The 25,995-nt window shown below is 41.3% G+C and overlaps 1 protein-coding gene across 18 annotated transcripts in view; it reads left to right on the top strand.

Annotated features, from left to right (window-relative positions):
• Positions 1 to 25,995, top strand: part of MACF1 (microtubule actin crosslinking factor 1) — a 341,804-nt gene that overhangs the window by 73,615 nt on the left and 242,194 nt on the right. The gene's annotated exons all lie outside the window — the stretch shown is intronic.

A 25,995-nucleotide genomic window follows, 5' to 3' on the forward strand; every position in this document is an offset into this window, starting at 1 on the left:
AGGGAATGGCAGGGAAAGGAAAGTTTTTTGTTTTTTTTTTTTCCCCGTACTGTCTAGAATTCTTCTCTGACACTCCCTCCACCCCCTTGGGTGTAGGAAGGAACTGAGTAGCAGTTGAAGATGAAATGTCTTATTAATTTATTCATTCAACAAATATTTGAGAGCCTACTATATGCCAGACATTTGAAGCTTGCCAGTGGTTTGAGCCTGGCCAGGCAGTACCTTTTACTCTATAGGCCTTTGGTCCTGCCTGGGAGCAAGATGCTGGAACTGCTTCCAGGGCAATCAGGATTCAGAGTCCTGAGCCACACAGGACCTTATTACCTCTTGGTTTAACACCTCAAGGTTTGGGAATGCTTCCACCGGGGGATTTTACAGCCAGACTGGGACTCCTCATACACAGCTACTCTTTTTCCCCATTGTGACAGAGACCTGGCTGCTAGGAGATGTGCCATTGGGCCTGTGGCCTCAGAGTGGTTTTATTCACAATATCCTGGCAAAGCAGCAAGGGGAAGGTGCTGTTGCCTGGGTCTAAAGGCTTCAGGAACTTCGTTATAGTGAAGTTACCATGTTCATGCAAAGCATGGGGGCTGGAGTGTCAATTCTGAGTTTAGCCCAGATAGCTCTGGGATTAGTGCTGCCGGGACCCTCTTGTCTTCTGGCAGACTGTCCCCCCACTCCTTTTTATTTCCTTACTGACCCATTTTATAAAATAGTCTTAATTTCTCTTTACCCTGCTGGGAAAATGTCTACCACTTAAGGCCATTTAGGGCCACACTATGTCTTTAAAATCCAGTGTAAGTAGAGAAAGCACTGAATTGCCAGATCTTAACAGTTACACTTAAGAAAGTGCTAAAACTCTGAATTGTTGACTTGGGGTGAGAAGCACAGAGGTTGGTGAGAGGGCCGGAGTTAGGCCTAATCCCGGCCCCTTGCACCTACGACTTGTTGCATTTCTTTCACTGTCAGAACTTGATCCATTATGTGTCTGTATCTTCAGATGCAATTTTCCTAGTGTACTTTTAAAACTGTTGAACATTCCCTCTCAGGTAGAGGAGACAGGAGTTAGACCACCAGGAATAGAGACTCTGCTGTCTCTCCCCCTACACCGTGGAGTTAAGGGAATTGGCCTAGAGTTGCTGAGGGGCTGCTGTGTTTGTGTTTCAGTGGGCTGGCTTTACTGAGTGGGACACAAAAGCCCAAAGCACAAGCCATTCCAACAAGCCTAACATTTTCATATTTCTTTCTCTGCCAAAGAATCTTTGGTTAGGGTTAAGAATAACCAGTCTGTCTGTGGAAATACCAAGGGCTTTTGTTTGCCAGAAGAAAAGGGCTTTTGATTAAGGCTGTCTTCTCTCTCTCTTTTTTTTTTTTTCCTTAAGCTGCTGTGAGAAGACTTCAGAGCCTCTGAAGGTGCTGTGCTTGGGGGAAGGAAAGATAGCTAAATAGAACCAGGAGAGACTTAATCATGCTCTGCCACCCATTTGTGAAGAGATTTAAAAAAAAAAAAAGAAAAGAATAAAGTCAGTCCAATTTTTGGTGATTGCTTTTACTAGCCTTTCTTTCTTCCTGTCTTTTATGAAATCCATCCAAAACAGTAGTTCCCCAAGGACCTACCATACAGACGTCCTTGAATCCCACTCTATCACTTAGTGTGACCGTGGGCAAGTTATTTAACCTTTCTCTTTAGGTGAGTTTCTCAGCTACAAATTGAGGATTATAATAGTGCTATTTTCATAGAGTTTTAATGAGGATTGAATGAGGTAATATGTAGAAAGTACTTAGAACAGTGCTTGGCACATAGTAAGTGCTCAGTAAATATCAACAACTATCTCAATAAATACTATTACTCCTATCTGTATCAAATGCTGAGTGTAGCTTTATTTTCCTGATTCCAGCTGTGGCTTCCTAGGGCTGTCAGAGTCAGGCCTTTGTCTTTTTAGAGTGAAAAGGAGGCAAACATTCCCCTTGGGCATGATCTTTTTATCAGTCAGAGGCAAAGGGAAAGATTTATTCTCTGTGGACACTTCTTAGAGGCTCAGTGTGTCCTTAATTGAATGTCAGTAAGGGAATCCATTTCATTAGGAGGAACTTACTATTCTTTGGCAAAAGCATTTCCTGTTTGTTGGGTGGGAGTGGGTCATGACTAAAGCAGGTAATGACTTTCTTTCTTGGTCTTTGAGGATAGTGAGGTTTCTTGTGCCCCAGGAGAGCCTGAACTAAGCTAAAGAGGAGGGGCCTCTGGTCCTTCAAATATACAGCAGTGGGAGAAGCAGGAGGCATGTTAGTAGGGAAAGGGGGCATCCTCAGGGCTGGGCTGGTCCAAGTGACTTCAGTACCAGGTCTGGGAGTGTCATTAATGGAGGCTCTGAGAAAGCGCCTGGCCACTGCATTTCCCTGGCCGTAAGTAAGTAAGCGACCCGCTGAATGACTCACCCTAAGCCTCTGAGCTGTTTTATAAAGCTACCAACCACCTCCTTTCCCAGATGGCTGGGGGTGGCTAAGGTAGTGACACAGAAATTTATGTTTGTTGTCTCTTTCTTGCCCTTGTCTGTATTGCCTTTAGCTTTTAGGAAGGATTTCCATGTCTGGGCCCCCCCCCCCCCCATCCCTCAAGGTGAAGTCTCATCTCACCTCTTGCAGGAGGTTCGTTTCTAAAGTTAGCACATAAAGTGAAAGTCCCAAATAATCAAAATTATCCTTGAAAAATACCTCAAACGATCCATAAATCCAAGTATATAAACCCAGTTTTGTATACATGCCAGGAGAGTTGGAACACCATATGAAGTAGTTGGCCTGCAATCGGGGAAATTTATATGAAAGGATAAGTGTTCTCAAACACTAGAATTATATTCAGGATTCAAGGTGCTCATAATGTGAGAGGTACACTGGAGCCAAGACTTGCTGATGTCTCAGATTCAAGTCCTGTCACCTCATGTTCACCTTGTACATAACCTCACCTTGGTGTGAAACCTCATTGAATGGAGTTGTGAGTAAACCTCTGCACGTGTTTAAATTATTTTTCTCTCTCTCGTCAAGTTTCTGTAGTTCAAGGCAAGTGTGTTGAGATTCTCCAGTATCCTTTTGTGCTTTCTGTTTTTCTTATTTCACTTTTTAAATCTTTATTTTCTTCTTCTAAACATGTTTTATAGCTCTCTGCATTCTTCTCATCCAAAATGCTTATCTGTGTGGCTGCTTGTTGCATTTCTTAATTATTTTCAGTGTTCAGGATTCTTTAAAGGGGGCTTGGGGGAGAGAGCGCGAGTGGGAGGGGAAGGCCTCTAACAGTCTTCATTTAATTCTGTAGTCATAGCTTCCACTCTCCTCCGCTCTGGTCCTCTGCTAACTTACAGTTCTTACCCCTTGCATATAAGGCCCTTTCTTTCCTTCATTTTCTTCTCCCTTTGGGTCATTCTTCAATAGAAAATTTCTGCTTGTGTTAGGCCAGTTAGAAATGAATTCTTGTTATACCTACTGTGCATCACTGTTTTAGCTCTAGATGATTAGTTGGTTCATGGATCAACCCCCAAATCATAGTATCATGAAGAGATAGATGACGAATGCAGCCCACCTAGAGAAGTCAAAGGACACTTTCCCCAAGTCACACAGCTGATTATTGACAAGCTAAAGTCATGACCCAGGTTCCTGACTTGGAATTGAATTCCTTTTCCCCTAATCACATTGCTTGCCTTTGAAGCCTTGGATGGGAGCAGTCCTTTGTAACTGTTTTTTTTTCCTTCTCCCAGCCTTTGGGGGATTGTGACTTCTTTTCTTCTGTTTAATTTTATTTCAGTTCCTTTCCTTAACAAAAATGCTAGATAATATGAACTTCAAGAGGGTTACATTTAATTCCTTGTCAAGGATCTATTTGAGAATTATGTGGCATCTCTTGACAAAAACTTAGAGCTGTGTTATGACTTCTAGGACTGGGAATCACTGTCACGGGCATAGAGGTTTGAGACAAGGGAGTTTGGTGACCATAGTTCCAGGAGGGCGAGGGTTTGTGTAGGGAATCAGCTGGCACACAGAAGGATAGTCAAAGTCAACAAACATTTGTTGAATTCCGCTCTTTGCAAGGTGCATGACTAGGTGTTGAGAATACACAGTCCCTGCTTTCAAGGGGCTCATGGTCCCTTGGTTCAACTTGAGGAAAGAAGGTAGTATGTGTATTTAGAGAGAGAGCTCAGCGAGGCTGTAATTTCTCTTGTCCTGATTTGGTCACAGAACTGGAGGAGATGGAATTGCTATTCATTGGGACCTTGAAAAAACCTGAAAATATAAGGTACTGAATGCTAGTTTAGTACTCAAATAGGGCAAGGTAGGGTTTCACAGGGTCTCAAGGGCCGGTTGTATTTACTCAGTGAAAAGGTTAGGTGGGGAAAATGGAGTTCTTTATACCCTTTCCTCCCCCTTTCTACTGGTAAGTATTAAGCTAAGTACTTTCTAAAAAAAAAATTTTTTTTAAACTATTTCTTCTGAGCGGAGGGTCAGGGGGGCGGCTATCAGAAAAAAATAACTAATGAGAAAAATGATTTGCAAAAGATAACCCTTGCTTCATGTAAATCAAGCAGTCAGTCAGGCCCGGGAGAAGTTTATGCAGTGTGTTCAGACACTGAGGCAGCAGGAGCTTCTGGCTGGGAGGAGCATACAGTTGTTCTGACCTTTGCAACCCTGCCCCAGCCATCCATTGTGAGTTTGCCCAGCTCCTTCAGTTTTGTTGGTTCAAAACATCACATTGTAACAAAGTTCAAAGCTGTAGTCCTTGTTTTCTCAATCCTAAGGAAGGAAAATGGGTTATTTTCAGCCAGGTACCTACCTTTCTTCTTTGTCCCAGAAAAACTGTTAAAACTAAAAACAAAACAAAAAGATGAGCAACTAAACCCTCCAATAAAACAAAAACTTCAACAGCTGTGATAGACCTGTGGAGCCTCTGGTGTTGGACCACCTAATGGGGTTTCTTATACTACAGGAGTTTTCCAGATTGATGACTAATGTACAAATAACTGTGTCAGGCTCTGGCTGTCATCATTTTGCTGTTCAAGAAGGGAACATCAAAGAGGGGCCCAGGAACCACTCCATGTGACATGCTTAACATTTTTGTTGTTCACCGAGAGGGGGCTGGTGGTGGTGGTGGGAGTGTTTGGTCATGTAGAGGAAGGTAGGTGCACGGCCCATGCCCAGTTTCTGATTGGCATCCGTAATGCAGCCTTCTGTCAGAGAGCTCCAAGACGTGACTTTGTGGAACAGTCTCAGTTCTGCTCTGTGCACTGTTTACTTTGCTATCTCCACCTGCCGCTGTGTGAATGGGAGAGCCATTGCCTTCTGAAGTACCCTTAGGCTGTTCTCACTGACCTTCAAGTCTTCAGAAGTATTTGGGTGAGAATAATGCTAAAATCCTTTAGCTATTTGGCTCAAAGGAAAAGCTGCACTGCCATAGTGATAAAGCTCCCAGTTGAATAAGGAAAATGGCAATTTCCAAGAATCTGGGTGGTAGTTATTTTAATCAAGTTGAGAAATGGGAATCTTTGAGAAGGGGATTTCCGCAGAACCTAGGCTGTCAGGGAAACAGTTATTCCCGTCTGCCTTCTGTTTACAAATTCCAGGAGAGGAGCATGAGGCCTAAGGTTGTACCCCTGTCCTCAGTAAGACAGGCAGTCCGCAGGGGCCTGCCAGCGTACTGCCTTACAGTTACACTGTAGTGTTTCCTTTAAAAAATACTTTATATACTGAACATAATCTTAGTATCTGCACGTGTATGAACATCCTTCCTAAAATCTGCAAATATAAGAAATATAGAAATACACTGTAGTCCATAAGCCTTTGTTCTTGGGGAAGCCAACTGGGGATCTCCCTCATCTTTGTGTCCTATCAGACTCCTTGAGAGGGGTGGCAAGAACATTTCTCTTTTTCCCCTCTCTTTCATTCACCCTAACGGGACAAAGAGTTGCTGGATTCAACAACATTCTTTCCCAAATGATTCTTAAGGCATGAGGGTCACCAAGATTTATTTTTAAACTAATAACCTCAGGCTGAGGGAAAGCAGTTGTCCTTACTGAATTCCCTTGGGGGCTTTCAGCTGCCCAGACGACCCACGTCTTTATGGGGCACATTCCAGCGGTCTTAAAGCCCTGGCCCTCAGAGTGAAATCTGGTCTGGCGTCTCACTCATGGCATCCCTGCATGAGCCACGCCATGGCATGAAGTAGGTGTCAGATTGGAAAGCTGAAGGAACAGGTGGCCTGTGAGCTTAATCTAATACTTCCGGCTTGGTAAAGTGGTTTTGGAGCCTTACGCTTATTGAAAGTTTCCTTCTGCTTTCTTGTCAGCTTTAGCCATCTCTTGATGGTTTCTTTAGTTCCCTTCCTGGATGTTTGAGGAGCATGCTGGAGACTGTCAGAATATAAGGAGTTAAAGCGCAGTGAACTTGTGGAGAATAATTAAGCAGTGATTAAGTGATATTTTAACTCCTGTTTACAGGGGAGAAATGGAAATCATCAGGAAAGAAAGTTTGACTGAGGTCATCTTTGTTGGCCAGAGTTTGTCTGCCCTTATTCAGTTTCATTTTTAGCTGTAAGGGGAACTCCCACACATACTTCTTTACTGATGTCCATCTTTGTCTTTGGTCATATTTCTCCCTCTTCCCCTTCCCCCTTCCCCCTCTCCCCTTCTCTCTCACCCCACTTCACCTCTGCCTCTTTCCCTACCTCCCCTATGTTGCTTTAATTGGTCTGGGAAAACCAGTTTCACCCAGAACAGTTGGAGTGGGACTCCCTTCTGTGTCTTCTCTTCCTTGAAGAACTTAGGATAAAGCACAGATAGGTGATTGGGATATTTGGAAAGCCACTGGACTAGTGGGAAAAGCACCAGATAAGGAATTGAAGATGCCTGGGTTTGAATCCCAGCTCTGCTACTTATTAGCTGTATAATCCTGAGCAAGTTACTTTATCTCTGTAAATCTCAGTTTCCTCTTCTATAAAATGGGCGTGATAATTCCTACTTGAAAGAGTAGGAATTAGGATTAGAGTTATGTATGTAAAGATCATTGTCTGGCACACACAGTAGGCGTTTAATTGTGTTTGAAAGTAGGAGCTTTGTGGGACTTCCCTGGCAGTCCAGTGGTTAAGAACTCCACGCTTCCACTGCAGGGTTGTGGATTCGATCCCTGGTTGGGGAACTAAGATCCCACATGCCAGGCGGCCAAGAAAAAGAAAAAAAGTAGGAGTTTTGCTGTGTGACTGGAGAGGTGAGAGTTGATGGTAGGGTTTAGATTGCCTTTGATTAGCTTTTTGCCTATTTAACTACATGTTAATTGTATAGTTTATATATTGTAATATGAAGTTATGTTATTCTTTGCCTTTATTCCTGTCTGGCAAGTGTAGTAGCAACCCAAAGGAGAGCTAAGAGGGCCTTTAGCCCCCCTCCCCATAATCTTCATCACCTCCCCCTCCTCAGCCACTCTAAATAAACAAATTTAAGGGACAAGAGTTTATATATAAATGTAGAATTAAGACTTACTATGATTGCTTCTCTTCTTCCAACTGGATTGCTACATTCGAGTCCATTTTATATAAAATTTCAGTTTTCCTACTCTAATACTGATGCAGAGGTTTATTTCTCTCAGGAATGATTTGTGGCCAATTTGTATAAAGGAAGATGTTAATTTCTGAACACTTTTTATTTTGTCATATTTGAGGCATTTGTGGTGGAGAAGTGGCTCATGGTTATTCCATCCTTTTTCCTTTACTGAAGTGGAATGAGCCAAGGCCAGTGGGGCCCGGCAGAGCACAGGGCCTTTGCTGTTCCTTTCAGCACTAGTATGCTTGGCTAAGTCTCTAGGTCTTAGGACTTCGGGTGCTCAGCTGTCTTGGAAACTTGTTATACGGCGTAATATGTTGCTTTGCAATATAAAAGACATGTTGTGGCTTTAATCAGTATCTTTTAGCATATCACTTCTATTTATTTATTTATTTAATATTGTCTTATTTTATTTTATTTTTTGGCTCTGTTGGGTCTTCGTTGCTGTGTGTGGGCTTTCTCTAGTTGTGGTGAGCGGGGCTGCTCTTCGTTGCGGTGCGTGGGCTTCTCATTGCAGTGGCCTCTCTTGTTGCGGAGCATGAGCTCTATGCGCGTGGGCTTCAGTAGTTGTGGCTCGCGGGCTCTAGAGCACAGGCTCTGTAGTTGTGGTTCACGGGCTTAGTTGTTCCGCAGCATAGCATATCACTTCTTTTGGGGAGGAATCTTCAAAATCAAGTGTCTCAGTATATTTAATGTTTGATAAAGTATAAGGAAATTTGAGTAGTTTTGTCTCAAAGTATCAGAAAACAGTGGCTCAGATTCCTTTTTATTTTATACGTTCATGAATCGGACGACTTAATATTGTTAAGATGGCAGTACTCCCCAGATTGATCTACAGATCAATCAATCCCTACCAAAATCCCTGCTGGCTTTTTTTTTTTGCAGAAATTGGCAAGCTGATCTTAAAATTCATATGGAAATGCAAGGGACCCGTAAGAGCCAAAATAATCTTGAAAAAAGAGGAACAAATTGGAGGACTCACACTTTCAAATTTGAAAACTTACTCCAAAACTACAGTAATTAAGACAGTGTGGTAATGGTATAAGAATAGAGATTTAGATCAATGGAATAGAATTGAGAATCTAAAAATAACCCCCTACATTTATGGTCAATTGATTTTTGACAGAAGTGCCCAAGACAGTTCAATGTGGGAAGAATTCTCTTTTCAACAAATTATACTGGGACAAATGGATATCCATATGTAAAAAAATGAAGTTGGACCCGTACCTCATACGATGTACAAAAGTTAAGTTGAAATGGCTCATAGACCTATGTGTAAGAGCTAAAACTATAAAACCGTTAGAAGAAAATTTAATAATAAATCTTTGTGACCTTGGATTAAGCAATGGTTTCTTGACTATGACACCAAAAGCACAAGCAACAGAAGAAAAAAGTAGATAAATCAGATTTGGTCAAAATTAAAAACTTTTGTGCTTCAAAGGATACTATTAGGAGAGTGAAAAGACACCCCACAGAATGGGAGAAGATATTTGTGAATCATATATATAATACGGGACTTACATCTAAAATATATTAAGTCCTCTTAGAACTTAGCAGTAGGAAGAAAAATAATTTAATCACAAACAGGCATGAGATTTGAGTAGACATTTCTCCAAAGAAGATATATAAATGGCCAATAAGCACGTGAAAAGATGCTCAACATCATTAGTCATTAGGGAAATGCAAGTCAAAGCTGCTGTGAGGTACCACTTCATACACACTAGAATGGTTACTATAATCAAAAAGACACAGAGAGGATGTGGAGAAATTGGAACCCTCATACATTGCTGGTGGGAATGTAAAACGGTGTAGCTGCTTTGGAAAACAATTTGGTGTTTCCTCAAAAAGTTAAAGACAGAGTTGCCAAATGATCCAGCAATTCTACTAAGTATATGTCCAAGAGAAATGAAAATGTATATCTGACAAAACTTGTACACAAATGCTCATAGCAGCATTATTCATAATAGCTAAAAAAATGGAAACAACCCACATATCCATCAACTGATGAATGGATAAGCAAAATATGGCATATCCATACAATGGAATATTATTCATCAATAAAAAGGAATGAAGTACTAATTGGTGCTAACGTGGATCACACTTGAAAATACGCTAAGAGAAAGGAGCCAACTTGAAAACGTTCTGCTAAGCAAAAGAAGCCTGACGCAAAAGACCACATATTGTATGACTCCATTTACAGAGTAGGCAGATTCATTGAGAAAGAAGTAGATTAGTGGTTGCCAGGGGTTAGGGGAGGGTGGAATGGGAAATGACTGCTGATGAATATAGTGTTTCTTTGGGGGGTAATGTTCTAAAATTACACGGTGGTGGTGGTGCACAATTCTGTGAATATGCTTCCATTGAATTATATACTTTAAAAGGTATGGGTATAGTATGTGAATGAAATTCAATAAAGCTGTTATGCCATAAACAAGATGAAAAGACAACCCTCAGAATGGGAGAAAATATTTGCAAACGAAGCAACTGACAGAGGATTAATCTCCAAAATATACAAGCAGCTCATGTAGCTCAATATCAAAAAAAACAACCCAATCCAAAAATGGGCGGAAGACCTAAATAGACATTTCTCCAAAGAAGATATACAGATTGCCAACAAACACATGAAAGGGTGCTCAACATCACTAACGTTAGAGAAATGCAAATCAAAACTACAATGAGGTATCACCTCACACTGGTCAGAATGGCCATCATCAAAAAAGTCTACAAACAGGCTTCCCTGGTGGCGCAGTGGTTGAGAGTCCGCCTGCCGATGCAGGGGACTAGGGTTCGTGCCCCAGTCCGGGAAGATCCCACATGCTGCGGAGCGGCTGGGCCCGTGAGCCATGGCCGCTGAGACTGCGCGTCCGGAGCCTGTGCTCCGCAACGGGAGAGGCCACAACAGTGAGAGGCCCACGTACCGCCAAAAAAAAAAAAAAAAAAAACTACAAACAATAAATGCTGCAGAGGGTGTGAAGAAAAGGGAACCCTCTTGCACTGTCGGTGGGAATGTAAATTGATACAGCCACTATGGAGAACAGTATGGAGGTTCCTTAAAAAACTAAAAATAGAACTACCATATGACCCAGCAATCCCACTATTGGGCATATACCTTGAGAAAACCACCATAATTCAAAAAGAGACAGGTACCACAATGTTCATTGCAGCACTGTTTGCAATAGCCAGGACATGGAAGCAACCTAAGTGTCCAACGACAGATGAATGGATAAAGAAGATGTGGCACATATATACAATGGAATATTACTCAGCCATAAAAAGAAACGATATTGAACTATTTGTAGTGAGGTGGATGGACCTGGAGTCTGTCATGCGGAGTGAAGTAAGTCAGACAGAGAAGAACAAATACCGTATGCTAACACATATATGTGGAATCTAAAAAAAAGAAAAAATGGTTCTGATGGACCTAGGGGCAGGACAGGAATAAAGATGCAGATGTAGAGAATGGACTTGAGGACACTGGGAGGGGGAAGGGTAATCTGGGAGAAGTGAGAGAGTAGCATGGACATATATACACTACCAAATGTAAAATGGATGGCTGGTGGGAAGCAGCTGCATAGCACAGGGAGATCAGCTCGGTGCTTTGTGACCACCTAGAGGGGTGGGATAGGGAGGGTGGGAGGGAGACGTAAGAGGTAGGAGATATGGGGATATATGTATATGTATAGCTGATTCACCTTGTTATACAGTGGAAACTAGCACAACATTGTAAAGCAATTATACTCCAGTAAAGATGTTAAAAAATGAAAATAAAACAGGGCAGGTGACTTGCCCGAAAGCCTTTCTCAACTTGAGGTGAGAAATTATATTTGCAGTTATTTCTTGCAGGAGAATAGCTGATGGCACTTTGTATCAGGAACCGAATCTTTTAAGGTGAATGTTCTGAGGTTGAAGCCTTTGCAAGTTTTAAGTGTGACTGTCTGTGCCCTACCTTAGTGCGTATTTATCCTCTCACCTGTGTGTCCCACTGGAATAGATAGTTTATGTTTTGGGTCCCAGGCCCCATTCCCACCTCCACCAAGAACCTTGATTCTTTTCATTTCTTACATTTTTCCTCCTGGCTGTTGATCTTGCTCTGAGGCAGTCTTTCCTGGGAGGTATGGAGGTAGCTGAAGGAGCCTCTGGGTGGCGCCTTGACCCCAGAAGATTGACACACGAGAATGACTTGCCTGATAGAGGCTTAGGCCTGTGTTGGCAGGAAGAGGTGACTCATTTTTCATCAGAGGAATTTCAAAGAAAATATAATGACAGGATGATGTCAGAGGAGCAGGTGGAGACAGGAACCTTGATTGAGGTGCTGGAGGGAGGTGTTGGGTAGTACGGTTGCCAGGGTAGTCAGAATGATTGACCGGCATGGATCACAAGAAACGTCACCTGTTTTTCACTTCCTTTCTCATGAGCCCTGGTGCGGGCAGTGCTGTTCAGTGCCTTCAGAGCATGCAAGTCTATGCCTGTCTTAGGTGTACTGTGTTTCTGTCTGGGTGAGACATCTCATGACATCCGGTGCCAGTCATGGACTTATTTCACACATGGTGTGGTGTGTATGGGCTCCTGTACTCTGTGCGTCAGCTCCATGGCTTGTAGGGTCTGTGTCTTGAGAATTGAAAATCACATGCTCATGGTGGCTCGAGGTGTGGCATTTCCCCTGAGGTATTATCAGTAGATACAGGAACTTGCCTAGGTATCAGAAGGTCAGATCTCAGGGACTTTACCTTATTGCCAGAAGTGCTCTGGTTCCCTCCAGTGTTTTGGCAAAGGCTGGATCTTTGCTCTAATTTTAGTTAAGTTTCCTGTTTTTTATTTTTCTTCTTTGAGTTGGTTCCCCTGCTTGGTGTGTATGGATGAAGCTGGTAGGTGGGGAAACTTACAGTCAGGAGGACGGATAGATAAGTTTTCAAATCTTTTCATATAAGCACTCAAGTTGGTTCAGGCTCCCATTTACATTAAGACTGTAAGGAGAGCTCCTTGTCATCACTGTGTTTTAGCACCTACCAGAGTCTGTGATTGTGAGGTTGGAGGCTAAATCAGCAGTTTACAAAAAGGTAAAAGAGAGGGTATTTATTGCTAGTACTCTGCCTTAGGATTCAGGTCTCAAGGAATATCTGGGGAGAGACAGCTTTGCAATATCAATTTCTGCTTTTGTGCTTTATGTATTGTTCATCTGAAAGTGGCATGGAGATAGGGACCTTTAGGTAGCATAGGATGCTGCCAAGAAATAGGAGGTATTGCCTCTCTTTAAGATATATCGTAAGCAAGAAGAAAAAATAAAAACAAAAACAAACCCCCAAACAAACAAAAAAGAAAACCCCTGAAATTGGAAAGGGAGGGAGGACAGCTTTATTTATTACTTGGGGCTGTCTTTAATTGTTGCATCCTCTGGCTGATCATGAGTTCTGTTTTTGGACAATACTACTAGGTACACTGTGGGACTAAGGCTGATCTTTGGAGTAGGGTATGAAGGATATGAATCAGACAGCTTGTTTCTTAGAGAAGGGTGCTGGGCTTCTTTGGGCCCCAGTTAGCACTATTCCTCCTCCCTGCTAGTTGTGCTTCTCTCTGTATCTCTCCATGAAATAACAGGTCATTAGAAGAGACTTTTAACTTGAAGTGCCAAAGAACCCAGGGGAAAATATTCTCTAGGGTGGGTTTGATATGGGAGCCCCTTGAGGATAATTTGTGATGACAGTGTTTCAGAAATTACTACCTGACTCACTGAGCAGAAGCAGCAGTCTTGACCTGAACATGTTCTTTATATCTGCCCCATAATACATACAGGTCCTCTCTCCCTTTGGTTATGAGCTCAAGGCCTTTAATCATGAGGTTGAGCAGTGATAAGGGAGAACTATTCTGATATGCCAATTAACCAGAATGTTAAGAGTCCACGTATGAGCTGGGATCCCAAACATCTCTTTGATTTTTTTGGTGGGGAAGGAAAAGGACTCCTTTAGGGGCTCATTATCACCTATAGAATAAATAAAATCCAAACTCATATCGTCACTTAAGACCTTTCATAATCCAGTGCAACTTTCTATAAAATTGTATTTAGCAAAATGATATTTATTCTAATTTTAAAAGGTCAAATATTACTGTGAGGCTTCTAACAAAAGTAATCTGTTCTATCCCTCCGCATGTCTGAGAACTGCTTCCAAGTCTTCTAGCTGTTTCTTTTAGTATTTTCCACTACACTTCTTAAATATACCCTTCTACTAGTTATTCTTGAATTTTCAGTTTTAGACATTATCTGTTGATGTTCTACTCTAGGAAATTAGGGTTTAGTTCTTTCATCCCTGTCCCCTTTACACAGTCCCCCTCCCCCTTCTTTCTGCTGTTATACATTACTACCATTGCCTGGTACTCAGTGTTTAGATTATTGATTATATAAACATTGCTTAAAGCTGAGCCACATAGTATTCTATAATTACGTTTCCTTTCTTGACCAACTTTTAAAATTTTTTTCCTGGAATTAATAATTGCCCTATTTTTATCATTTGCCTACTGTTCTAGGTACCTATCTCCACACTCTCCTACAGGACTCTAAGACAACTCTTAGTATGTTGGAACATGTCAGATAATCTTTTGGTTCAATATTTTCTTTGGAGACATCCCGCAAGAGCTTTGTGTTCTCCACCTGTAGCCTTTAGTAAAGCTGTCACCCTGAGACTTCCCTTCATCATCATACTAGGAAATTCCTTTGCCTCTTTTCTGTATTGGATGCCATGTTTCCTGGATCTCATGCAGTCAGTTTTCTTGGTTTACTCCATCTCTTCATTGGAATATATCTTAGAGTAGCTTCCTGAGAAAGGATACATGAGAGGTTAATATTTTTGAGACTCTGCTTATTTGAAAATGTCTTTATTCTACTTTTCATTTCATGAGGGGTTTGGGCGTAGAGTTCTAGGTTACAAATGACTTTCCATCAGAATTTTGAAGGTGTTCCTTCTTCTGGCTTTCAGTGTTGCTCTTGAGAAGTCCTGTGCCATTCTGGTTCCTGACTTTTGTTTTGTGATCTGTTTTCTTTTGATAGCTTTTAAGATTTTATTTTTATCCCTGGTATTCTGAAATATTATGATGATGTACATTGCTGAGGATCTTTTTTCATTTGCTGAGTTGAGTTCTCTGTGGATCTTCTTTATTTGAAAACACATCTTCCGTTTATTAGTTCTTTGATAATTTCCTCTCTTCCATTTTCTCCTTCTGGTATTAGTTGGGTATTGGACTCGATTGATTTTCTGTCCTCTCCCCCCACCCTATATTCCTCTGTCTCTTTTTGTTCTTATTTATGGTGAAGATCCTCAGCTCCACCTTCCAACTCTTCTTTGAATTATTTATTTTTTCTCTCGTAGTTTTTATTTTAAGCATTTCCCCACTTATTCTCTTCATGTTCCTTTTTTATATACTTGTTCTTGTCTTATAGCAACATTGCCTTTTAGGGCTCTCTGAAGGTATTAATTGTCATTGTTTTCCTCTGCTTCCAGTATTGTCTCTGTCTCAAGCTCATTCTGTTTGTTCTTTTGGTCTCTGTCTTTCATGTTAGAGACTCTGAATGTCTGATGTTTCTTGGTGATCTTCATAATTAAGAGTTAGCCCCTAAAAAGCTGATTGGTGGGGCTTGTTGCCTGGTATGCTCTACTGAATGACCAGCTAGGGGAGGTCCATTTCCCCAGGGAGGAACTAGCCGGTCTCCTCTCTGGGACCTCTTTAGCCTGGAAGCCAGGTCTCTGGGGTTGCCAAGCAGGGCAATAGGGCAGGGGGAGAGTCTTGTTGTTCATTATGTCAAATTTCATTTAATGTTACTGTTCTCAGTGAGGTGCCTCACTTCTGACCTCATGTGAGCCTGAAGATATTCAACCAGCCTGTGTTCTGCCTCACCCTGCAGCTCTTCTTCCCCTCCCCCCAGGCCTTCAGGGGTACTAGTGCTTCTAATTCTTGAGTCTTTCTGGAGTCCTGCGCACTGTTTGCCTCGTCGCTCCCCCCGCACCCGCCCCGTCCCCCACAAGCACTTAGCAGAAACAGAAAGCGGAAATTTAAATCAGGTACCATTTATCTTTCCATTCTCCAGTTTGTCAAATTTCTCTTGATATTTTGAATTCTTTATTCCTGTGGTTTTGTGCCATTTTTATTCCTTTACTGTCATTTTTCTGAGGTTTCAGAAGGGAGTGGAGATAAATGTGCATATTAAGTCTGCCATGTGTAACCTAAGGTGGGCAGAAGTGAATCTTCCCAACTTCTCCTTCTCTCTCTCAAATACACAAACCCTGTGTTCTAGCTTCGCTTGTTTCTTCCTCTTTTTCCATAATCTTGCTTGTGCCATCTCTCCTCCTGGAATGTCTACTCTTCTCATTTCAGACTGTTGAAATCCTACATATTCTTCCAGGCCCCCAATCCATGGAAGCCTTTTCCCCCCCTCCTCCTGCATAATGACCATTCCATTGACTGAGTTACTAAAGTTCCGTTACTGAATTTTTGTGGTCTTGCCCTCTTCATGACAAAGCATATATTGCCTTATACTATCATTTTTTATACACTTACCGCTTCCCTGTTGGATTGTGAACTCTTAAAGGATAGTGTAAGACTAGTTTGTAAATTTTCTGTTGTTGGTAACAATTAACATAGAACCTAGGCAACTAAATATTTCACAGAACCGTAGAATTTTAGAACTGGAAAAGAATTTAGAGATCTAGACTATCAAATCATTTTATGAATAAATAAATAGATCCAGTGTGATTAAACGATGCTAGAGTCATATAATAAGCTAGGGACTGAACTGGAGCTGTAACCTCATCATCTAGCTCTCAAACTGCTAAATGTAGTGATAAAATCTGATATATGCTGAATTAAATATTCTGGTTAATCCAGAGTTAACCAGAATGCACTTTCTGTTTCATTCTTGTTGAAAATTTTTATACATATCTTTTGGTCTTAGTAATGTAGGTAATTTTGTCGTAGGTAATTCTTTTTTTTTTTGACAAATCAGGGTATTGAATATTCTGAATTTTGTCCAAAACTGAGTTGCATAATAGTTTTCTTCCAAGGCCTCAGGGACCCATGGATTATAGGTGAGAAAAATATAAGCAACTGAACTGAAAATGCCCTGATTTCAGGAAAATTAAAAAATATCCGGTTATGATGTTATGTGGGGTGATTCTTTTTCTTCTTCAGTAGTAGAGTGCACACAGTAGGGGGCAGACCCAGTCTAGTTGGGTCCTAGTTAAAATTTTGCTGTTTGATAATACATCAAGGATTATTGCTTGAAGTACTTTAAGGTGAATTGTCTGTGTCAAAGATCCTCTTTGATTTCCCTGAGTTATTTAGCTCTTGGCAGTCATTTCCAGAATGTTTGAGATGGCTCCGTAGATTCATCATGTCTAAGGGGTTAGAAGAGCTAGGAATATCTGTTGGGAGAAAGTTGAACAATAGCTGTTGTCCATTTAGGATTTATTGAATATCAGCTGTGCCAGTCACTAATCAAAAAAGCCAGGTGCCATTCTTTTCCTCACTCCCTACTTTGGGCACTTGAGGGTGGATGGGCAGGTAGTTAAGAGGCTGAGCCTCTTCCTCTGAGATGTGGTTTTCATCATGCATTTTGCCTCACAGTATAAGGCTGCATGATAGCAGATGGTCTGATGCTGGGGCTGGCTTGCAGTCTCCATTGGGCAGAGCTGTTGCTAGACAAGCAGTCTGTGGTGGAATGAACCAGAACTGACCAGTAGGCTGGGCTGGGCTCTGCTTCATGCGCATCCTTTTTGGTTTTATCCAAAATAGAAACCGTGGTCCTCAGATTTTAGATGTACTCATTGGTGTTTCTGCCTTTGCCTGTTTCTTCATTGCCACTTGGCTGTCATCGGAGGGAATTCACTATAGCTCTGAGTCCCTGCAGGGGGTTGAGAGGAGCTATCACTGTTTGCAGGACGGGGTGTGTGTTGTGTGTTCTCTTCCATTAAAACTGTTACCCACATTTCCTTTTATTACTCGTTAAGTCAGAGGCAGCTGGGAGGATGCATTGCATTACTCACCAGGCACACACAGTGGCCCTGGCTGCGGGCGGGGAGAGTGAGAGTGAGTCAGCTCAGGGAATGGAAAAATTGCAGGGTAGCGGCAGGGGGGTGGGGTGGGGGTGGGGGTGGGGGTGGGTAGGAGTTGTGTGCCAGTGACTGTTCCTTCTCTGCCTGTGCTTTTCTCTGTAAGGACTCATCACAAAGCTGTGAATACTGGGCATCCAGTTGGGGGCGCCAGTAAGCCAACCAAATTGTGGTGATGATGTCTCCTGTGAAAGGAATGAGCTGACAGTCTTCTGCGTTATGGGTGTATGTGGGTTTTGAGGCAAGCTTGAGCTTGTGTAATATTAAGTTCTGTGTGTAAGGGTTTCACTAGAATAAAGCAATCACAGAGTCTCTGTCTTGGTTATAAAATTCAGTCTTCTGCATCTGTCTTCGTCCAGTAGGGGTCACTGGGGTATTAAGCTCTAAATGAGAGAAACTCCTAATCCTATGATAGACCAATCAGATAGATTCCTTGTCTTTATTGTACAGAGTACTACTATTTTTTTTTTTTATATTAGAGCAGAAACAAAAGATGTGAACTTGTTTTAAGAACGTTGTGGATGGGCGTCCCTGGTGGCACAGTGGTTAAGAATCCGCCTGCCAGTGCAGGGGACACAGGTTCGAGCCCTGGTCCAGGGGGATCCCACATGCTGTGGAGCAGCTAAGCCCGTGCGCCACAACTACTGAGCCTGCGCTCTAGAGTACATGAGCCACAACTCCTGAGCCCACGTGCCACAACTCCTGAAGCCCGTGCACCTAGAGCCCATGCTCCGCAATGAGAAGCCCGCGCATCACAACAAAGAATAGGCCCCGCTCGCTGCAACAAGAGAAAGCCCGCGTGCAACAGCGAAGGCCCAATGCAGCCAAAATAAAATAAATACATTTAAAAAAAAAAAAAAAGAATGTTCTGGATCATTAAGTATTTGAAGAGCAGATTATTCCAAAGGCTGAGATGGAATTGATTTTATGAGTAAGATTTGAAGAGCAATTTTTAAAGAAAATGAAAGGAGATAGGGGGAGAAAACTGTTAAGTATCTGATGTATACCTACATACTTTACATATATTCCTTATTTAATCTTAGCAACAATGCTGAGAAACAGGATTTATATACACATTGAACATATTAGGAACCCAAAGTTCAGAAGCATTAAGTGGCTTCCCTAAGGTCACATAATTATGAAGTGATACTGTCAGGAGAGATCCTACTAGCCATGTTTCATTTGACTTTGGTCCTTGGACCCAGGTAAGGGGTCACGAGAGCAGAAGATTTTATTAGAAGGTAAGCAGAGCCTGGTGGTAGACTCTCCTGAGAAAGACTAAAATAAATCTTGTGTTGAATTAGGGTTTGGAGCAGGCTCCAAGGGTTCACAAGTAGAAAGAAGCTGACAAATCTGTCTTTGTTTTCAGTGGGCAAGTTCTACATCTTTTTCACTTAGGGCTACTGCCAGGATGTGGAAAACTGTCTCAGAGAGATCTAAAATTAGCTCTTTGTTTGTGTGCAAAGCTTGGTTTCCATGGATAAATAGTTTAAGTTGGTCTCTCTTACCTACCTCTTATCTTGGCCTGGACTCTTCTTCTGAGCCTTGAATGTTGCTACCTTAGGCATTCTCAAGCCTGCGCAGTTACATCGTTGTTGAGCTCCTGACCCCTCTGTCAGCTGCATGCTTATTCTACTCTCTTGCGTTCTTGATTTTCTGGTATCTCAGGAAAAGTGAAGTTGATCACGTGTTCTTAGCCAGACCACACAAAAAGACATTTCCCATTGAGACCATTTTTTGTTTTTATCTGGAAAAGCATTTAAAAAATGCATTTAGGTGGGATATGAGTAAGATGCTAACTTTCCTTCAGTGTGCATTTACTTGGAATGACAGATATTTCTGGACAAAAATAACAGCCTTGGCAAAATTCACAAGCAACCCCATAGACAGGGCTTCTTATTCTTGTATCATCTTTTCTCCATTTACTTAAGATACTGACTCTCGGAGTATCCTGGAAAAAGTTTAATGGCTAGATCTTATTATTTTTACTTTCTTGGGGGAAACAGAACCCCAAAGAGAGGGATTATTTAAAATGGTAATATGGATACTAAGGTTGACTAATATTCTTGTCTTTTTCCTTTCTGAAGCAGTGCCATTGAAGCTCAATTTGTTTTATTCATGGAGTTGGTGGTTTAGAGCTGTTAAATACCACCCACTTTGCTTTGACTTACCTCCTTGCATTGGCCACTGAAGATGATTTGATGCTTTGCTAGGGCATAAATGTTCCAGTGTAGGAACAATGATAACAATAGTTAACATTAATGAGGGAATGTTTAATTTTTAAAAAATAGTTAATAGTGCTTACTGCATGCCGAATAGCCCATGCATTTTCTCACCTACTTCACACTGTAACACTGTGAAGAGGTAATTTTATTATCCCCATTTTACAGATGGAGAAATTGAGGATTAAAGAGATTAAGTAATTGGTCCAAAGATACAGCTAGAAACCATGAAGTCAGAATTTGAGTCGAGGTTTGGCTAACAGATTATGTTAAGTTTAGAGTTCTGGGAAGAGGGAGAGAGAAGGAAAGAGAAGAACGGGGCTTGGGGAGAGTTTGGTTGTTGGACAGGATCCGTATCTGGATAGACTTCTAGAAGTGGAATTTCTGAATCAATAAATTAACTTTTTCTCTTAAACTAGAGGAGCATATTGAGTTATTTCTGCCGTAAGATGAACAGTTTTCCAGGCACTTGCTCTCTGGTGTATGTTTTTGTGGTGAAAATAGATGAATTCTCAAGGAATGCTTATATTTTGGGAATCTTCATGATTTGTTGGACCCAGTTTTACTCTTTCTAGTTTGCTCCCCCCTCGTACTCCTGGCCCTCACAGTGCTCTTCAGATCCTCTTGCTCTTTTTGTTCATTCATTCATTCATTTATTCACTCATTCTACAAGTAGTTATTTAGTGATGAGATTTTATACAGGAGAACATTCATCTAACTTCAAAAACTTCAGTGGAGTCAAAATACACACACAACTATATTCTAAAGTAGAAACTGCTAAATATTATGAGAGAGAAACATTAAAGTATAAATTCAAGGGAGGTGTTTACTTCTAACTGGGATGGAGGGAGTCACCAGGGAAAATTCTGTGGAAGTACTGGTTTAAACTGACCCATAGGAGTGGGACTTTGACTTGCGGAGATGGGAAGGAAATACAGTACAATCCAGGGTAAGCGAGGGAAATATTGTAAAGCCAGAGAGTTTTGGACTTAATTTGCTGACTGTGGAGAATTGAAAACTTCAGAATTAAATTACAAATGAGCATTTATTGAGCACTTAAGATGCACCAGTCATTATGCATGCTTCAGGGAGATTAATCTCACAGTGAATGAGGATAGGGTTGGCAGGTTGGAGACTGGGATCAGGTAAATTAGATTCGGTAATTTTGGTTATAGGTTAGGTAAATTATCAGTTTACCAAGGTTTTGTAAAGTCTGAGCAGTATTCAGAAGTCTTGTGATCAGATGTAGTTTGTTTGCTGTTCCTCCAAATAATGATAATAATAGGCAATATTTATTGAGCACATACTATGTGCCAGGCACTATCTAAACACTTTAAATACATTAACTCATTTAATACTCACTACAACTCTGTGGGACAGGTACTATTACTGTCATCATTTTACAGGTGAGGAGATTGAGGTTCCTTGAAGTCATTTAAGTAACTTGCCCACAGGTGCTAATGTGGCATATATAGTAGAGTCTGGGTTTGAACTCAAGCAGCCTGGCTTCAGATTGGGCCTGTAATTGCCATTCTACTAAAATACTTATGGCATCTAGGTTACTGAGCAAGAAATTTGGATATTTTCCTAACTTTATTGTATTTGGTGACTCTGGGGTATATAGAAAATTCTTTGCAGGCATTCTGAGCCTTTGCATGTTTATTGTTGTCGCAATACCATATTGCTAAACCTTAGAGACAGGAGTCATGGATGTCTCCTAATTAGCTCCTATGAAGCCCACATCCTCTGCCTTCTGGACTCACAGAATGAAACAGATGACAAGCGCTCAGGCCAGGTTTTGAGGGCTGGACCTCCCATTTCCAGAAGCCCACGGTTTCCAATCCTATTAGTCATATGCTAGTCTCTCCACCAAAATTTTAATCTCAGTTATATATATATATTTTAAAGTCTCTCTTTGTACGCATTATTTTTCTAAATTTCAGTCTTTTAATCATATGGGTCTTAAGTTTTCAGTCAGTATCTGCTGAAGTTCTGATGCTTGTGGATGTCAGTTAATTTTGAGACCGGGTATACTCCATGACAGTTTGAATAAAACATGCAGCCTCCTTTCTCACAGGCTTGCTTTCATCTCAGTCGCAGACACTAAAGTGATTCTGGGGTGTTACCCAAGATTTCTTGTGGGTAATGGTTGTGGGTGACCATCCTAAATTCTTGGGAGTGAAGTAATCTGATAGAAAGGCAGGTCTCAAGTCTTAATGAAGTTCAGAGTCTTGCTTTTACAAGGCTTTCTGATGGTTTGGGGCCCTTCCCCATTGGCTGTTAGCAAGGGATATCCTGGTGGGTGCTAAATATGTCTCTAAATGGCCTATTCTTTGTATATGAAATGATCTCTAAAAAGAAAAGTAGTCGCTCCCTCCTGCCAGCTTCTAACCACTTCCTGTAAATGACAGCACACAGATCCATCTTAGTTTTTCTGAGTGAAAAAGTTACTTTCACAAAGGCAGTTCCCCTGCTCATTTTTCTTCCTTCAAACATGCATACATACCTATACACAAAGGCTGGAAACAAACTTTTTAACCTGTCATATGTAGAAAAATGGTGTATCCAAGGTATAGCATGTCATCTTATAAAGATCTTATGAAGAGTAAATTCCTTTGGGTGCTTTTCACTGTCTTCTCTAATAATAACAGTAGATTCAGAATGTATCTTGATATTTGAGTCCCTGAATTTTTTTTTCTTCAAATTTCCTAGGTGTTTTTGAATGGCACAAGCATGGTATATGATTTTCTAATTAAGACAGCTTTGCAATGGCTTCAGGTAGCAGAATAAGGCAGAGAAATGGCTTTCACTTTGGGAAATGAAAATATGGTGAAGATATTTATAAGACTGCAAAAAGTGTGGTACAGTGGTGACACAGACAGCACTAGCACTGTAACATTTTGTGTTGAAATTGAGATTCTTCCCTTAGAGCTGGGTAGAGCCATTTACAGGCTCTTGTCTTACAAAGAGGAAATATTCCAAACATATAAATATCTAAAATTGTTTAGCTTCAGGTTAGCATACTGATTTTGCCAGAACTTTTCAGCAAAGGGAGGCAGTGTGATTAAAATATATTGATTTGAAACCAGACAGATAAAAGTTCAGATGTCAGTTCATCTTCTTACTTACTTTGTGACCTTGGGCAAAATAACTTGAATTTTCTGAGCCTCAAGTTCTTGATTTATAAAATAGGGATATTTTAGGGGATATTACAGGGATTACATTGAAATAACAGATTGAAGATGCTTTCTATAGCTGCTTAATAAATATCAGTTTCCCTTCCAAGCAAGTCTGTCTTCTTTGACCATCACAGCTCAGGAGCTTCTCTACAGCAAGAGGGGTGTCATCATCATCTTTGTGTCCATTGTGTCTAGCATAATGCTCCATATTTTAAATTGAATGAATGAATAAGAGAGCCCTGCTCCAGAGGGAGCTCTGGCTTAGTCTCCACTGGATTGCACCATCAGTTTTTCCTCCCTAGTGCTATTCCCTTCAGCAGACACAATTATTGACACATTTCACATGCCAAGAAAAATTCTCTTTGGAGCCTACATCCCTCTTTCTGCTCCCTTTTACAGCAAAATTCCTTCCTAAAAGAGTTGATGTTCGTTATTGTCACTGTTCCCATTCTCTCTTGAGTCACTCCCGTTGGACCTTTTCTCTGCCATGCCATCAAAACTGCCCTTGTTAAAGTCACTAGCGACCTCCACATTGCTAAATTCAATGGTCAATTCTCAGTCCTCTTCCTGACACATTAACAGCTTAGTTACTACTTAGAGCACATCCTTCACCTGGCTTCTGGGGCAGCATGCTCTTTTGGTTCTTTTAATCCACTGGCTTCTTTTTTTAGTCTCCTTTGGTTGTTCTTCCTCTTCCCTACCTAATGTTGGAGAGTTTCTAGGGCTTAGTCCTTGAACTTGACCTTCTCTCTCTCTGTGTTTACTCCCTAAGTGATCTCATCTAGTTTCCTGGCTTTAAAGCAACAGCCTGGGTCTCTCCCGGAACTCTGGATTCGTATATTAAATTGCTTATTCAGAATTCCACTAGAATGTCTACTAGGCATTTCAAAGTTAATGTATCCAAAATGGAATTCCTACCCCACTCCCCACAAAACCCCCCCCAAACAACTGCAACCAGCAGTAAACCCCAAACCCTCTGCTTCTCTGGCTGCCCTTCCCATCTCAGTAAATAGCAGTTCGGTCCTTTTAATTTCTCAGGCCCCAAACCTGGAAGTCATTCTCAACTCTGTTTTTTCCCTGCTCACCCCACATCCAGTCTATCAGCAGATCCTGATGATTCTTTATATATATATATATTTTTAATTAATCTTTTAAAAAATTTATTCATTCATTCATTTATTAATTTATGGCTGCGTTGGGTCCTCATTGCTGCACGTGGGCTTTCTCTAGTTGCGGCGAGCAGGGGCTACTCTTTGTTGCGGGGCGCGGGCTTCTCATTGCGGTGGCTTCTCTTGTTGCGGAGCACGGGCTCTAGGTGCGCGGGCTTCAGTAGTTGCAGCACGTGGGCTCAGTAGTTGTGGCTCTCGAGCTGTAGACACAGGCTCAGTAGTTGTGGCGCACGGACTTAGTTGCTCTGCGGCATGTGGGCTCTTCCTGGATCAGGGCTTGAACCCGTGTCACCTGCATAGGCAGGCAGATTCTTACCCACTGCGCCACCAGGGAAGTCCCTGATGACTCTTTAATTTGTCCAGAATATGACCACATTTCACCATCTCTGCCACTGCACCCTGGTCTCAGTTATATCTCAGGCACTAGTTTTCACTTGGATTATTGTAATGGCATTATAACTAGTTTCCCTGCTCCCGCTCTTGTCGCTCTCTAGTCAGTTATCAATATAGCAGCAAGAGTGATCCTTTTAAAACCTAAGTTAAATCCTATCACTTGCTCACAGGAAACCCTCCAAAGGTTTCCCATTTCACTTAGAATAAAAACCAGATTCTTTACGAATGGCCTGTACAGCCATAGATGATCCGACCTCTCTCTGGCCTCATCTCCTGACACTCCCTTAGCCGATCTGGTTTCCCTGATGTCCCCTGAACACACCAAGCCTAATTCTGCCTCAGGGACATTGTACTTGCTCGTTTCTTTTTTGGGCTTATCCTTTCTCTAAAAAGCCACATGACTTGTTGGTTTGTAATGTCATCTTAGTAGAGAAACCTTCCCTGACCATCCTGTACATAAAACTGTAAACATCCCCCCTCTGGCTCGCCTTTCTCCTCTTCATCTCTTTTAGTATATGTTTACTTGTTTATGTTTATTTTGTGTATTCTCCTATTCTCCTACTAGCATATAAGCCCAATGAAAGCAACATCTTTGTTTTGTTCACTACTTTGTTCCCAGTACCTAGAACAGGGCCTGGTACATGGTAAATATTTGATGAATTAAATGTAGGTTAACACAAAATCGTAGATGGTCTTGATGCCAGGTTAAAACATACACATTGTAAATATTAGTTCCCCCATCAAGGGCCCTTTGTCATCTCTCTGGTGAGTAGATTGTTCAAATCTAAAACCCTTCCCTTTTATTAAAAAAAAGAGGGTGTAACTTTAGAGATATTAAAGCAGGTTGCATTTTTAAAGCTTATTTGTGGTAAGACACCATGTTTATATACCATAATGTAAAAGGCACTGTAGAAATAAATAAAAAAGTAGTTTGGTAGAAAGATGAGGCCATAACCCTTCTCTGAGTGAAGGGTCCTGGGTGTTAGATGTACTCTTGGCCGTTGGGTCTTCTGTGTTTTTGTGTGTCCACACTTCATTTTATATAGTATCTCTTCATAGAAAAGTAGATGAGAAGAGGGGCAGTGGTACTGCAAGAACTTTGCATATTCAGCCTAGGTTGTACAAAGTTCTTTCTAGTCTTTACATGTGTTCCTTAGGTTTATTGAAATATAATTTATATACAATAAAAGCCATCCATTTCGGTCTACAATGTGAGTTTTGACAAATGTATACAGTCGTGGAACTATCATCAGAGTCAGCAAATAGAACATTTCCATTACCCCATAAAGTTTTCTTGTGTTCCGTGGTAGTCTGTTCCCTTCCCTCACCCTGAGCCCCTGGCAACCACTCATCTGATTTCTGTC

This window comes from Pseudorca crassidens, chromosome 2 (assembly GCF_039906515.1).
Source record: "Pseudorca crassidens isolate mPseCra1 chromosome 2, mPseCra1.hap1, whole genome shotgun sequence".
In the NCBI taxonomy this organism is placed as follows: Eukaryota; Metazoa; Chordata; class Mammalia; order Artiodactyla; family Delphinidae; genus Pseudorca; species Pseudorca crassidens.